The 17,379-nt window shown below is 41.0% G+C and overlaps 1 protein-coding gene across 1 annotated transcript in view; it reads right to left on the bottom strand.

Moving 5' to 3' along the window:
- Positions 1–17,379, bottom strand: part of PHEX (phosphate regulating endopeptidase X-linked) — a 208,793-nt gene that overhangs the window by 170,966 nt on the left and 20,448 nt on the right. The window lies entirely within an intron of this gene.

The raw sequence follows: 17,379 nt of genomic DNA, 5'->3' as shown, positions 1-17,379 counted from the left end.
AGCCTCCAAATGATGGTACAACAGATGCTCCTACAGTACTTTGAATAGCTTCAACATACAATGTACAGTGCTAATCAAATTAGTAAATAATTACATATTCCCTAAAGCAGAATCTACTTCTAAACTACAAGTTCTACATTTCAAAAAAGAAGGAACCCAGAGCTTCTGTCCAGTTTTCTATAAGCATCTGTACATCAAACAAGTACATATAACTAAGATAAACTAAATAAGTTGAGCTCGATGTGGGCATTTTCAATTATTTCAACTTGTTTCTTTCTTGTGTATTACCACAGCAATAAAACTGGGATAACTAGCCCCAAGGATAAAGGATGATTGCTTTTTTTAATAAACAGAATCTCTAAAATCATACCCACATATATTTCTATTCAAATCAGATAATGTGCCTTTCCACCATATTGCTACCACAGTCATTGGACTGCTGGGGAGACACATTTGAAAGTAAGTAATCCAAATTTCATTTGGGGATGCACTGTTATTGTGATGCTATAAACACTCCACAGGCTGCAAACATGAACACCCTGGGGAACAAAAATAAGCCATGGAACAAAAGAACTCAAAATATTAAATATGTACCTGAGTGTGTACCCAAGGCGCTCTATGTATCACGAGAAGGGGAAAAGAGGACATGTATATGCTAAGTAGGGCAATCCCCAAACCCTAACGGTGCACAAATATCAATAATTTTTATGTGTCAAAATTCTGGCTTCTGTACCAGAATTTGACTTTTGAAATAAATTCAGCTAACACAGGTTCCTTATCATACCCTTTCCCTTCTCCTCTCCTTCTCTTCAAACCCAAGCAGGCAGGAGAACGTTGATATGCAGACAATGTTGTGACAATCAGTTGGCTGCATCCATTTTATGTATCTCTGTATTTCAACTAGTGGTAAGAAGTATAAAATCTAACCTGGAGAGTCATTAATGAGCAGAAAACAAAGCCTATCAAAGGCAATTACTCAGGTTATTACACTGTCCCTAAAGCACTGAGAAGGGCTCGTGGGTCACCCATATAAGTGTATTCCCATGATAATCTGCATTGTTTCTTGGAAGATTTCTCAGTCTCCTCTCACCCCCATCCAGGTGTTCCTAACCATGTTACAACAGAGAAGGAAAACTCCAGTTCATAACCTATAGTACAACAAACCTCAGACTTTAAAATCAGTTTCAAAGTGCCTATGCTCATCAAAATTTGATATATGTGTGTGTGCATACAGGGTAATTATTTTTTCTTCTCACTATGCTCAGATAAAATTGGTTTTGCCCCCCAAAAAGGCAAAATAATAGACAGAGTCAAGGGGGTGAGCTTTCAATCACAAAGATGTGGGTTCCAGTTGCAGCTTGCTGCTACTTTCTAGCTGGAACTTAAGCAAGTTACTTACTCTCCCTAAGCCCCAGTTTCTTCATTTGTAAATCTGGAGAAATAATAGCACCTACCTTCCAGGGTTGTGGTGAGGATCAAATATTTTAAAGCACAGAAAGTCCCTATCTCAGTGCCGCAATACGTGGTAAGTGATCAATCAATGGTGGCTTAAACAGGCTTCCAGGCTGAGTTAGCTCTACACGAAACTGTAAAGTAATCAAGCTTGTTTCTAGTGCTTTCTCCATAAATGTTTTCTCCTCCTCCCTTCTCAGGATATTGGTAGCCAAAAGGCCTTCTGCTAACCCAAGACATTGGCACTCCTTGTGCAGGACTCTTGCACAAACTGGACCTGCCCTAACAACCAAGAAAAAGCCCATGCTCTCAACATTTCCTCTGCTTCCATAGTAGAGGCAACGCTCCAACAAGAGATAACGTCTGAAAATACTTTGCTGCATTCATCATCCTAGACAACAAGGCCTTTTCTTTATGTACACTTTCTCAATGAAATTATAACCTACCTACAGAAAAGTGCACCAATCATAATTTGAAGGATTTTCACAGAGTAAACACACCCACATAACCAACATTATGACCAGAACCCCTGGAGCCCCTCGTGCTCCCTTCCAGTCACTATCTCCAATCAAGACAACCAGCATCCTCTTTTGTGAAGTGCTTACTCAACTCTATTTCCCACATTTCTATTGGTAATCTTTTTTCTTATTAATTTATAGAAGCTCTTTATATATTCTACACACAAATCCTTTGTTGAGTATTTGCACTGCATTTGCAATACTTCTTCCATTCCCCAGACTTCATTTCCTTAATGGTATCATGTAATGAACTGAAATTGTTTTAATGTAGTGTAATGTGATCACTTTTTCCATCTTTGGTAAGCATATTTTGTGTGCTATTTAAGAAATCTTTGCCTACCCTGAGGTCATGAAGATAGTGTCTAATGTTCTCCTCTAGAATATTTACTGTTTCACATTTGGATCTACAGTCCACATAGAAATTGGGTTTTGCCCATGCCTTTGTAACACAGGCTTGGCCTCACAGGGGACGAATCGTGTGAGAATTTTAATAAAGAAGGTATTTTTGGTCATTGGGCCTCAAATATTACCACAAAAAATTACTTTTAGTGCATAAAATAGGCATTAACAATGGCTATTCTCCATTAGATTAAGTGCTCTCTGGGTCAGGGACTGAGTCACATTCACCTTTGAACACCCAGGGCTTAGCGCTTAGCATGGGTGGTATTCAATGTTTGCCGAGTTGAATTTCTGTCAAGGAAAGCCTGAGAGAGTTTTTCGCCCAAATGAAAAGGAAATGTGAGAAACTGGACTTATTTTGTTATTTCTTTTTATAATCAGCAATGTCCTAATTATACTAACATCCATTATCTCCTTTTCTCACATTGCAGTCTGCATATCATACAATGAGATCCAAGATTTCATCTGTTTTTGTGAATACCGTTTTTTAAGCTACGTAAGTCTCGTTTCACCAGTGGTCTCAGGTTGACCTTCCACTTCCCCGCTCTTCTATGGCGGGGGTGGGGGTGGGGGGGTACTTACTGGCATTCAACCTCCTTTAACCGCAGAAGCCAGACAGGACTATCAACTCTACTCCGTCCACATTCTCCTGCTCAGACAGGGCCTTTATTGAGAGCTCTGGAATAAGAAGAGGGAATTCCAAACAAAGAAAAACGATACTCCTAAGGACTTGGCAGTCCCCTGGTAAGTCAAGAGCTCACGACAGTCACATACAGCTCAGGCCAGTCATCTGGAGATTTTGCAATATTTAGGACTTTCCCAACTAACACTGTTTTCAAAACTCCACACGCACAAAGTTTTAGGCCTGTGAGCAAACACCTACCAAGAACCTCGGTGTTAAGGTGACGCCATTTAAACAAGATGGTCCCAGAGCATAAGGATTATTTCAAAACACGCTCCTCTGTGTTCTTTCTCCGGACCCTGTAATCCTTTTATGTGCCTGTTCTAAAGGGGATCCTCTGGCTACTTGCTAAGAGCTCGCTGGAGCTGTGTGCCTGATTTGCTTAATATTTAGAAAGCAGCAACTGCATTCTAAAGCCTTCAGTCAAATGTCATCAAGGTGAATGCTCAATTTCATGTAGATTATGCCAGCATTTCCTTTAGAAATCAGTGGGAGTGTCCTCTTAATTCCAGCGAGAGAGAGAGAGAACATGAGAAATCAAAACTTTGGAAAACCAAGTCTACATTTTAAGGGAAGGTGTGCCCTTCCACACCTACATAAGAAACAGAATGTTCTCTAGACACATATTTTTTTAAACCTATCATATGATGGCCTGGTTTCTCCTTTGGTGGTACTTAAAAGCCACCTTTGGCTGGTCCATGTTTGAATGTTGCCTCTAATCTTACTATTTTTAGTCTCTGTTGATTTTCCAGGCTACAGGCTTCAATCTGGTTTCCAGCCTCCTCAGTTTATTTACCGTACTGAAAATTTTCATTTTTCTAACTTACACTTCATGGGTATTAAGTTCTAATGCAGTTAGATGTGGAGACTCTAAATCAGCTTGCAAAGCTCATTGTTATTCTCATTAAAAAATAAAATTCAAGTTAACTAAGTCATGGTCTGTGGATCCCATAACCCTCATGTTTTCACACGAATTGTGTGACACTCGACTTTGCAGTTCCTCAGCCCCATAGCCGGTCAAGCATGGGATTAACTGAGTCTGTCTGACACACTGAAAAGACAATGAGAGCTGATATTTCCCATTCTTCTGGAAAACTCCCACCCAAACATAGGTAGAGAAGCTGTCAGAATGCTTTTCTCTGTTCATTTTTTATGATCATCTCATAAATGATCATTGTTGGTTGGCATTAGCTTAAGAAAAAGGGGCAGAGATTATTTTAGGGGCATGAAAAACCTCGAACTCATCAATCTAAATCATGGGTTACCAAATAACATAAAAATATTCCCCTTTTAACACAAAAGACCTCTTTGTCCATAATGAAATCAATTTTATACAACTGCCAGACACTACAAAAGTCTCACAGAAGCTAACTCTTTTATTATGTGCGCTTATAAGTGAATTTTTAAGGATTACACTTACCAGGGTCACACTTCAAAATAATTTAAATTTTAACATCACTCTGATAGCATAGCATTACAATGAATCTGCCAATATAATATTTTAACTCATAAAAATAGCTTTCCTATTTAGATAATTTGAATCTTAGCAGATAATTCAATGTAAGGCCTGTGCTGAACTTAGAGTCATTAAAATTCATCTTCAGTTTTCTTTTTCCTATAGTGCAAATCTTAATTACATTTTTCCTGCCTATTTCTACCATCTTAACATTACAAGAAAAGGCCATGATGGTTACATACCCCCCGCAGTGGTCCTTCCTGAGCAGTCCTGAGACATCCAAGGACCCTGGTGACAGCGTTCATTTATTAAGCACCTGTTCTGTGCCAGGTATATTGTACATGACCTCAATTAATCCCCCACCAACCCTAAGCAGCATGTATCATTAACCCCAGTCTACAGGCAAGAACTGTCATAACTTGTCCAAGGAAACTCAGCTAGTAAAAGTTAGAGCTTGGATTTGGACCCAGGTCCCTGACTCCTGCTCATCTGACCGTCAGGTACCCAGTAAAATTCTGCAAGTCACTTTCCTATGTGAGAACAAAGCCCCCAGGTGGCTAAACCACAGGCAGTCCTCATGGACTTTCTTGACAGAGCTCTCCACCATAACTGGAAGAAATGCCTTCTCCGGTTATATCAAGACTTGATTTTGCAGTGGTGGAGTGACCCTGTGCTGAGCCATTTACCCCCTTTGCCCCGTAACCATATTTGTGACCAGTGACACACACTCCTGATGCTCCTAGTCATAGGTAGGAGGCCTGGTGAGGTTAGATCAAAACAAAATTAGCTGGTCCCGAAAGCTTCACTTCACATTATGTCCTAGTCAAACCAGTGGTTTCCAAACTTGAGCATGCATCAGTATCATCAGAGGGGCTTGTTTTCGCTTTTGTTTTAATTGAGGTATAGTTGATTTACAATGTTCTGTTAGTTTCTGGTGTACAGCAAAGTGATTCAGTTATTCACATATATATTCTCTTTCATATTCTTTTCCATTATGGCTTATTACAGGATATTGAATATAGTTCCCTGTGCTATACATTTGGACCTAGTTGTTTATCTATTTTATATATGGTAGTTTGTTTCTGCTAATCCTAAACTAATTTATCCCTGCCCCCCCACCCCTTTCCCCTTTGGTAACCATAAGTTTGTTTTCTAGGTCTGTGAGTCTGTTTCTGTTTCATAAATAAGTTCATTTGTGTCATATTTTAGATTCCACATATAAGTGATATTATATGGTATTTCTCTTTATCTTTCTGACTTACTTCACTTGGTATGACCTCTAGGTCCATCCATGTTGCTGCAAATGGCATTATTTCATTCTTTTTTATGGCTGAGTAGTATTCCATTGTGTATATATACCACATCTTCGTTATTCACTCATCTGTCGATGGACATTTAAGTTGTTTCCATGTCTTGGCTATTGTAAATAGTGCTAAGAACTTTGGGTGCATGTACCTTTTTTAAAATTAGACTTTTCTCCAGATATATGCCCAGGAGTGGGATTGCTGGATCATATGGCAACTCTATTTTAGTTTTTGAAGGAGTCTCCACACTGTTCTCCATAGTGCCTGCACCAATTTACATTCCCATCAACAGCGTAGGAGGGTTCCCTTTCCTCCACAACAACTCCAGCATTTGTTATTTGTAGGCTTTTTGATGATGGCCATTCTGACTGGTGTGAGGTGGTACCTCATTATAGTTTTGACTTGCATTTCTCTAATAATTAGTGATGTTGAGCATCTTTTCATGTGCCTGTTGGCCATGTGTATGTCTTCTTTGGAGAAATGTCTATTTAGGTCTTCTGCCCATTTTTCTGATTCGGGTTCTTTTTGTTATTGAGTTGTATGAGCTGTTTGTATACTTTGGAAATTAAGCCCTTGTCGGTCACATCATTTGCAAATATTTTCTCCCAGTAGGTTGTCTTTTTGTTTTGTTTATGGTTTCCTTTGCTGTGCAAAAGCTTATAAGTTTGATTAGGTCCCATTTGTTTACTTTTGTTTTTACTTCTATTGCCTTGGGAGACTGACCTAAGAAACATTGGTACATTTATGTCAGAGAATGTTCTGCCTATATTCTCTTCTAGGAGTTCTATGGTGTCATGCCTTATATGTAAGTCTTTAAGCCATTTTGAATTTACTTTTGTGTATGGTGAGAGGGTGTGTTCTAACTTCACCTTTCCAGCTTTCCCAACTGCACTTGCTGAAGAGACTGTCTTTTCTCCATTGTATATTCTTGCCTCCTTTGTCAAAGATTGACTGTAGATGTATGGGTTTATTTCTGGGCTCTCTATTCTGTTCCATTGATCCATATGTCTGTTTTTGTGCCAATACCACGCTGTTTTAATTACTGTAGCTTTGTAGTATTGTTTGAAGTCTGGAAGGGTTATGCCTCTAACTTTGTTCTTTTTCCTCAGGATTGCTTTGGCAAATCTGGGTCTTTTATGGTTCCATATACATTTTAGGATTATTTGTTCTAGTTCTGTGAAAAACGTCATGGGTAATTTGATAGGGATCACATTAAATGTGTAGATTGCTTTGAGTAGTGTGGCCATTTTAATAATATTAATTATTCCAACCCAAGAGCATGGGATAGCTTTCCATTTCTTTGAACCATCTTTAATTTCCTTTATCAATGTTTTATAGTCCTCAGCATAAGTATTTCACCTCCTTGATCAGGTTTATTCCTAAGTATTTTTTATGCGATTTTAAAAGGGATTTTTTTTTAACTTTCCCTTTCTGATATTTCAATGTTAGTGTAAAGAAATGTAACAGGGGGCTTCCCTGGTGGCGCAGTGGTTGAGAGCCCGCCTGCCGATGCGGGGGACACGGGTTCGTGCCCCGGTCCGGGAAGATCCCACATGCCGCGGAGCGGCTAGGCCCACGAGCTATGGCCGCTGAGCCTGCGCGTCCGGAGCCTGTGCCCCGCAACGGGAGAGGCCCCAACAGTGAGAGGCCCGCATACCGCAAAAAAAAAAAAAAAGAAATGTAACAGAAATGTAACAAATGTCAATCTTGTATCCTTCTACAAGATTGCTGAATTCATTTATCAGTTTTGGAGTTTTTGTGTGGACTCTTTAGGGTTTTCTATATATAATATCATGTCATCTGCATATGTTGACAATTTCACCTCTTCTCTTCCAATGTGGATACCTTTTATTCCTTTTTCTTCTCTGATTGCTGTAGCTAGGACTTCCAATACTATGTTGAATAGAAGTGATAAGAGTGGGCGTTCTTGTCTCGTTCCAGATTTTAGCGAGAAGGCTTTCAGCTTTTCACCATTGAGTATTATGTTGGCTGTGGGTTTGTCAGAGGGGCTTGTTAAAACACAGTGTTGGGTCCTTCTGCCAGAGTGTCTGATTCAATAGCTCTGGGGTAGGGGCCAGGAGTTTGCATTTCAAACAAATTCCCAGGTAATGCTGATACTGCAGGTGGAGAAAAGTACTTTGAGAACCACTACTTTCAACCAACAGCACTCACCAGCCCTCCTTCCCCCAAAGCTTTAGTAAGGTACAGTTGACAGTTATCAGCAGTCCTTCTTGATGCCTGTGACCCCAGGACATCACCAGCCCAGATTTCCTCCTCTCCCATTCCCCACCTGACCCAATGTCAGATCAGAAGCTTTACCCTTTCTTTGCTGGTTTCCTCACTCTGTAGCTCCATTTTAATTCAACATCAACATTTTTCAAGGAGAACGTTACTTTGTTTTGTCCTGGAAACACTCTCCTTGCACTGGCCCATTTAGGTCTTAGTCCTCAGTTCTGAAAAACCCGGCTTTGAAAAGTTCCTTTCTTAAAGATGAAATGCAATATGTGTTTGAGGTGAGAGTCAATTCACTGGTTTAAGAAAAAAAAAATAATCAGCACTATGCCAGAAAGACTTCCAAATGAAAAAAACAACACAGGATAGCTATTTTCAACTCCTGCTTATACCACACCCTACAGAGAGGAAGAGTGGGATAAATATTGCATCGCTGAAATCCTAAAAAATCTGAGCTCCAGACTTCACGATTCCTCTCTCATCTATGACAGCGGCATCAAAACACTGTAAACATAGGTTTAAAAAGCCACTTCCCCAACTAACCCCTGTTTTCACTCCCACCTTCCATGAGGAGGTGAGAGCAGCAGAGGTTCTATTCTTGGCTATTCAAACCACAGTGTGTGGTCAAGGGCAGCTGCCCCTCTAAAACTGGGTTTATGACAGTGAGGGGTTCAGAGCTGGGCTCTCTTTTCTTTCTCTGTCCAGAATCCTCTCCTGCAAAAAAAAAAAAAAAAAGGAAGCAATAGCATCCTTGGCACAAGCAGAGAACCCAAAAGGGCAAGAGGGCTGGTGGGACAGAAGTTAACTTCCGCACCCACTGGCTGTGGCTGAAGCTCCCCTAGCTGATTCTTCCAGGTGTCTGGGAGCGTTTCAAAAAAAAAGGGGGGCTACAGAGAAGACACAATGACCCTTCATGCTGAAAGGAGAAGAAAGGAGAGAAAAGGATACCCAATAATGCTTGAGGTTTTCTGTAACAAAGAAGACAAACTCTACCTTCATCTGGATCCCAAGCTAGAAAACAGAACAGCATGCTGGGGCCTTCAGAACTGATCTCCGTACATCAACTTCCTCCTCCGAGCCACGCAGCCAGCACGCTCTGGCAAAATGCATCGCTCATCGGCACCCCCTGACATGACATTTACAAATGGTTTCCCACTGCCCGAGGACAGAAGCTAAAATCTTTAAACAGCCTACAAGGCCTATGTGCTCTGGTCCCTCCTCTCTCTTCAGTTTTGTCTTGTGTACCCATTCCCTTCCAACTCTGAGCTCCAATCACACTGGGCTTCTTGGGTTTCCTCAAAGGCACCAGCTGGACAGAGCCTCTGCTCATGCAGTTCTTTCCGCCTGGGTTAAATTTGGAGACATTTGAAATGCTAGACCCATAATCTGGACAAATTATATGGCTGGATTGGTTTGGGCAACTCACATAATTTTCCTGACCTTCGCTTCCTCAGATGTAGGGCAAAGACAGAAATAAACAATGATGGCAACATCACAGAATTAGAATGAGGAACCATAGAGAAAACAAATGATTTGCTAAAGGAATAAAATTAGTAACAAGAAACGCTTGGGCCTTGGGGAAGTGAATTTATGAATTCAGAATAGACAGCAGGTAGGAGAAGCAGTTCAATTTGGAACTCAATCTAAAAGGTCACTACAGGAAGTCTGGTTAGTGACACAGCAAACTTGTGAGTGTACTAGCACATATTTGTGAGTGTGTGTTTCTCTCTCATAAATATAAGCTCCCGTACCTATCTTAACTGTTGTTGAAAATAAAATTCCCCTCTCATTTTATAAATTAAAAGGTCCATGCATGTTTTACAAATTATCTCTCACTGTGCAAATATCAACACTGATGAGGCTTTCCAAACAAACATATCTTGTTTGTGACAAGTCATTATCCAACCAGCCTATAGTTAATTTTCCCGTTATGGGTAGTGCCTTTTTACATGGAATGTTCTCTTGACACTTTAAAGCAAATAGTCCGTCATTACTAATTCATTAAGTATTCACACAGATGCTATTAATCACAATGAACTAATGTGGTATTAATGGGTAGGTTATTAATCTGCAATTACATGCAGATTTCCTAATAAATTCAAGTTGCCCAAGTTTTTTGAGGAGAAAGGCAAGGGAAAACCAAATGAACAAATCTTTCAGAAAACAAATTAAGGGGAAGAAATACCTCTCCCTGTACCGTAAGAGAGGACATATAAAATTTCTGTTTTCTTTTCATCCTAAGAAATCTTCGTTCTTATCCAATACAATGACATTTGCATTATACAGGTTTTTAACAAAATAATAATATAAATGAAGGAAAAACAAACCACCCATGCACCCTGGAGAGGTGCTGAATTTCTTTAATGACATACCATGTTCTTAGATGTAGCAAAGCCTGGCTGCTCAACATGTGGTCCCTGGAACAGCAATGTGGGCATCACCTAAGAACTTGCCAGAAATGCAGACTCTCATGTCCCTTCTCAGACCTACTGAAACAGAATCTGCATTTTAACAAGATTCCCAGGTGATCCATGTACACATTCAAGGTTGAGAAGAAGGGTATCAAAGTACAGTTTTGTACTTTGTACTCCAGCTGCAAAGTAGAGTAGAAGGAAGTGGGAGAGTTTGGCTTACACACCATTGTACATGAAAGCCTAGGTGTGCTGAGGAGGGAACAGCAGGCAAATCTCATTGAAATTGTTCAGAAGTACATAAACAAGGTGGATGTGACAAGCAGCTGGGGAATCTGGATTATTAGGAATACAATTTACATACCATGTTTCATGAAATCTAAGAAGCACGTTTTTTTTTTTTCATCTTAACATCTCTGAAATTGGAATTCATCTTAAAGCTGTCAGCCAGGTACAGTCACGATGTAGATGCCATCGCCTGCCCATGTGTGACCTTGATCTAGCAGTTCTTATTGTCAGCACTTCAAATGAGCTGGTTGCCGGGCTAGGAAATTATCGCTTAACTCATCTTCAGAAAGATTTCACTACAGTTTGGCTATGAAATGAAAACTTACTGTATATCCAAAAAGGCAGTCTTGGAGGAAAATCCCTGAGATGACTGGGAACACATTTTAAAGAAATGCTGAATCACTGCTGTTATTGATGGAAAGAGGACAGTGTTTTGTGAGAAAATAGATGTACTGATGGTTTGAAATCAAAAATACTGTGAGGAAGTTTTAGAAACACCTTAACCCATCTCTTCTGCTTGCGTTTTCCTTTTTAATTAATGCAAAAGACTAACGTGATAAAAATTAATGTCTAAGTGTAAAAAACTTTCAATGAACATAAAATAAAAATCCCAAGTGCTAAGAAACCACTGTGTAATAGCTTAGTCTTACTTAGCATACATGAAATAGTGGTGCACCTTGCAGTTGACAGTCTTTTTGATTCATTGAAATATGGTATTAATTTAGTTGAGGCTATGAAAGACAGCAGTGTTTGTGTGTTCTCCTGCTTAATTTTAAGTCAAATAAATATAACCAACAAAACTGCAATAGCATCACCACCACAGAAGACCCAGTATTTTTCCTCCTGGGAAATAATAATAAATGTGTCCAGAATATTCAAGCTGTGTTTCAATTTAAATAAAAGAAGGCGAGAGAAAAATTATTCCAAATGACTGCAAAAGCATTTTAAGGACAACTGAACCTCCGGTGAGATGAGACATTTTAGTTCCTGAATGCTGAGTCTCACATCCAGGTCTCAGGGGCAAGAATACAAGTCTGGCTGAGCGGGGAGGCAGGCGTGAGACCTCTGGCAAGGGCAGCTTCTTGGGCGTCCTGCCACAGCGTGGGCTATGCAGCCTTCAGACCTCAGCCGGAGCCACAACTGCCTTTCCTCACCCAGCACTTCCCACACGGTCCCCACTAGACACGTTTCATTCTGGCAACGACCTGCAGCTTTCAAACCCCAACTTCCTCTTCTCCACAGCTCAGAGATTCCAGACTGACACGCACACCTTTGACCTCAATTAAAATAACTGAATTTTTATGTCTTAATTTACTCGCACTGGTGTGTATCCAGAGCAGTGTGTAGTCAAGGGGGAAAAAAGAAATCTCTTTCCTTACATTATTCCAGGACTTGGTCAAAATGTTGGGAAATATAAATTGCGAGAAATTAATAAATTAGGGCATTGCCCAACAGTCTTTAATGTGCACTAGCAAAGCATACTGCCAGAGTGGTTATTTTCAATGGTTCTCATTTCAGGAAACTCACAGAACCTTCTCCAGTAGACAGTGGCTACAGTTCTCTACTTGGTTAGTTAGACTGGACATCACACTTGAGTAGGTTCTCAAACTTGGCCGCAGGTTAGAACCACCTGCAGGGGAAGGGTGGTTAAAAAACCGGAAGCCAGCCTGTACCACCCCAGACCAATTACATCAAAACCTCTGAGGATGGGACCCAGGCATCTGCGTCTTTCAAGCTCCCCTGTGATTTCAGTGTGCGCCTGGGGTTGAGGAGCACTGGTCTAGAACTGCCCTGTCCAATTCAGAAACGGCTAGTCGCAAGGGGCTGTTGAGCACCTGAAATATAACTGGTCCACAAAGGACACATGTTGCAAGTGTAAGATGCGTAGTGGATTTCAAGGACTTAGTAGGCAAGAAAAAAACGTAAAAATGTCTCACAAATAAGTTTTTTTATATTGATTCCATGAAATGACAATATTTTGGATATGCTGGGTTAGATAAAATACATAATTTCACCTGTTTCCTTTTTACTTTAATGTAGCTATTAGAAAATGTAAAATTACATGTGAGTTGCATCTGTGAGTCATTACATTTCTTTTGGACACCACTGCTCTGGAAGATGCCTTTACAGGTCACTAGCTGTGTGAATATGAATGAATTACTTAACCTCTCCAAGCCGCAATTTTCACAACTGTAAAATGGGATAATACCACCTTCCTGGTTTTCAGGGGTTTTACTAGGTCAAAATAATCTGAACTCTAATCCTAGCTCTATCGCCTATTAGCTGTGTGATATTGGGCTGGTTATTGATTGTACTGCTCGGCTACTTCTATTTCCTCATTCCCAAAATGTAGCTAAACCTTCCATCTTACAGGCTTGTTGGGAGTTCAGTTTAGAGAGTTCAACAAATGGTAACAAGGGTATTATTAAATAAGGTCACCTCTATTAAGTGCCTAGAATGTTAGGGCCTGCTCTGTGTGATGTACTCTTACGAATTTGGGGGGGGGGCGATCTGTTAAAGGCTCACTTCACAGTAATGAGAAGAAATACCCCCATTATTAGTAAATCAGGGGAGAAATGGGGATTTTTCCGCATTGTAAAGATGCTCAACCCATCCACACCTTCAAGTTGCAGTTGAAAAGTTCTCAGAATTGAGGATGAGAGCACAGCTGAAATCATCTCATCAGGCAGTTTGGAAATGCGAGAATGAAATTTTCAACTTGGTTTGGCCATGCATTTGTGTGCAACCAACTTTTAAATTTTTCTGGTGCCTGAGTTTTGCCACTGACCAATTAGGAGTATAGTAAAGGTAAGTGATTGTCCCATTTCTCTAAGACACAGGTTTCAAGGCCCAGGAAATCTGAATCATCTGCTTCTGCTGTGAAATCTGGATGACCCTTGGAAGTTCCTGCAAAAATCCCATATTCTCAGCTCCGTTATTATCCCGGCTTCTAGCAACCAAAAGCAGGAACATGTGGGAACTTGTAGGAGCTTCAGGAATCGTTACCACCAAAGCTCACGTGGGTACGCCTCCGAATTGTTACCACCAAAGCCAGCTAGGATTTTTCTTCCCTTCCCAGTCATCCTCTTTCAGGAAGTGGCTTTTCAAAAATATGCAACTCTTTTGAACAACTACAAAGTAAAACACATTACACACACCAACCATGCAAAATAGGGCCTGGGTGTGGGCAGGTTGAGAAGTGTCACTGTAGGTATATATATGTCTTTCTCAGGATGCAAATATCCTGTGTCATTAGTCATGCCAAAAACCTTATATTTAGTCAAAAGATCCCAAATTTAGTTGACAATCTTCTAAAGTAAAATGTTTCTATCTTCCTACAACATTCAAGCTAACTAGCAGGAAACTTTTCATAATGTATTGCAATATTTATACCACAAACAAGCCCCCTCATCTGTTTTTACACTCCTTTTCTTCAGTCTAGAGTCCCATGCATAGCATTTCCAGGCTGTCACTCCACCTTTCAGAAACCTCAGCTTCCTTGCCCCAAGTCAAAAATCTCACAAATGGATTCTGACATCCTTCATCCGCCATCTCACTCCTGTCATCTCTCACCAACGGCACTGCTCATTCCTTCCTTCCAACAGACCCAAGTTATACTGATTCGGTCTTCTCCTTGGAACCTCACTCCAGCACCTCCAGATTTACAGCCCCCCTCCACCCGCTGCCATTCCAAGTTCAAACAAGAGTCCCTGTCTTCAAGATAAGACAACGAGCGAGCTCTTTCATACACCACATAATATGTACTTATGAATGAAGACGCTACTTTGTATATTACTACTTTCAATCATTTGCACTGTTTATAAATATTTTTAACTACACTATGACAAAGGCTGTATCATCTCTAGTTGGGCACTGACCTTTAACTCTCTGCTTTCATAAGAGGTATGTGGTAATAGACAATAATTTCATCGATAACTGTATTTGTTCTGTGGCGTAGGTAATCCCATAAAGCTTGCACTTAACCAGTTCAAAGCTTGGCACTGGCACAAATCTCCAAACACCTATCTCCAGTTTCATCTAATATCATTATAAACACCTATTAACTGTTGGTAATGTGCTCATTACCCAGGGATTCTAGACAGTGGACTGCTCAAATATTTGGGTATGAGTGGACCAGTGGGTCCATGTAATAGCTGTGTCCACTCAAAACACCTGAATTAGGATGCATTGAAAGGCTGAAGTGCAATAAAACTATACCTCCTGAGGCGTGCCCCAGCAATCTTTACATAGGCAGGGGTTCTTAATCTTTTTTGTGCCATACATCCCCTGGGCAGGCTCTTAAAACCTATGGGCTATTCTCAAAATATTATCTATAAGAACATAAGATAAGAAACATAGGTTTACAATGGAAACCGGTTCTTTCAAAGCACAGTTAACAAAACAGTTGTTTTACTGTTTGACATCATGATATATGCACTACTTCATTAACTCATTAAATAAGATCTACCATCGAGTCTAGCCACTACTATGATTTTGAAGTGGTGATGTATGTACATAGTATTTCAAGATACCTGCAACATCTGTATTAAGATTTTAAAAAATGATGATTCCCATTGGTAACAAAGTCACAGCTAATAATACCAGAGTTTGTAGCCTACAGTCATAAAGAAAATGCTAAAGTTCCATCAAAGGTTAGTGAAAATAAAGATGCATTTTTTTTTCCTATTCAAGTCCCTGAATTCTATCAACAGCTCTCTTGAGGGGACATGGGTCTAAGTTAAAGATCCCCTAGGGATGAGGAAAAGAAAAGAGAGAAGAAAAATTGGTATAAAGAACAACAAAAAAAAATAGTGGTAGCTAAAAAAGATCTAGAGCAGCCTAAGATGACACTTCTTATTTTCACCAATTCCCCTTTCCTCTCCTCTCTTTCCCTACGGGAAAGATTTAAAACTCACATACACCAATGAGTATTTTGTCTGACAAGTTAGATTAGCAAGACCTTCCAGGGTTTCAGGTCATGACCAAGATCTGGCAATAAAAGTTTGGAATACACAAATATCCTAACCTATTGTTTTCACCCCTAGGTTTGCTTCTTTCAGGACCAGCTGCCTCGTTTACAGGAATGATGAGACTTTTGGGAAAAACTAGATCACAATAATTTACTTTAATAATACTGTTAAATTTTCTTATCTATTAAAGTTCTATTTTTTATTTGATTAGGAAACTAGCATTTCTTAAGGATCTACTATGGGCCAAGTGCTTTTAAAATGTTCATTTAATCCTCATGAAATTAGCAGTAATAACAGATGCCACTTATCAAACCCTGTTAGAAGACTTTCGCTGCATCTCACTGAATTAATCCAACAGTATTGCCAGATAAGAAACTGAGACTCAGGGCTTCCCTGGTGGCGCAGTGGTTGAGAGTCCGCCTGCCGATGCAGGGGACACGGGTTCATGCCCCGGTCTGGGAGGATCCCACATGCCGCGGAGCGGCTGGGCCCGTGAGCCATGGCCACTGGGCCTGCGCGTCCAGAGCCTGTGCTCCGCAAGCGGGAGAGGCCACGGCAGTGAGAGGCCCACATACCACCAAAAAAAAAAAAAAAGAAACTGAGACTCAGAAGGAAGTGGTTTGCCTATGATCATATAGGCAATAAGTGGCAGAGTCCCAGTTTCTTTTCAGAGCCCAAACTTGGCCGCCATCCTGTGAGTTCTTATTTTCCTTGTTGTAACTTACACAAGATCACACCGCCAGGGAGTCTTGGAGACCCAAGAAAGGCTCTAGCCTGCTGCACTGTCCACTCCCCTGTCCTGCCTTCCTGAAACCTAGAACACAAATGAAGAACTGACGCTACCCTTCCTCTCCCATCAGGGTCAAGCTCTGGTTGCAACTCACGGCTCTTCTGGGACAGCATGCAGGGCCCCAGGCTCAGAAGGGGGGAGAAAGAGGAGGAGACAAAGTTACCCCACCCCAGCCAGCCACATACAGAGGGCACGATCTTTTTCTTCAAAAAGTATTTTCTGAGCAATTACTATATGCCAGGCACTATGCTGGGTGCTGGGTTACAGTGAAGCCCAAAATGGACAAGACTGTGGCTCTCAGAAAATTTACCACGGGGGGAAGGGGGAAGGGAGGGGAGCAAGCATAATGAGAAAAACAAGTAAGCAAGTATACAAATGAGATAATTTCAGATGGTTATAAGTACCACAGAGGACACTAATAAGGTAACAGGATAGAGGGGGACTGGAGATGGGAGTAGAGAACTATTTTTAATAAAGGTGTTTTCAGGCTTCCCTGGTAGCGCAGCAGTTAATAATCCGCCTCCCAATGCAGGGGACACGGGTTCGAGCCCTGGTCCAGGAAGATCCCACATGCTGCGGAGCAACTGAGCCCGTGTGCCACAACTACTGAGCCTGCGCTCTAGAGCCCGCGCACCACAACTACTGAAGCCACCCCAACGAGAAGCCTGCGCGCCGCAGTGAAGAGTAGCCCCCGCTCACCGCAACTAGAGAAAGCCCGCGCGCACCAACGAAGACCCAACACAGCCAAAAATAAATAAATTTCTTAAAAAATTATTAAATGGGGCTTCCCTGGTGGCGCAGTGGTTGAGAGTCCGCCTGCCGGTGCAGGGGACACGGGTTCGTGCCCCGGTCCGGGAAGATTCCACGTGCTGCGGAG

This window comes from Phocoena phocoena, chromosome X (assembly GCF_963924675.1).
Source record: "Phocoena phocoena chromosome X, mPhoPho1.1, whole genome shotgun sequence".
In the NCBI taxonomy this organism is placed as follows: Eukaryota; Metazoa; Chordata; class Mammalia; order Artiodactyla; family Phocoenidae; genus Phocoena; species Phocoena phocoena.
This window is presented reverse-complemented; position numbering and strand designations above follow the sequence as displayed.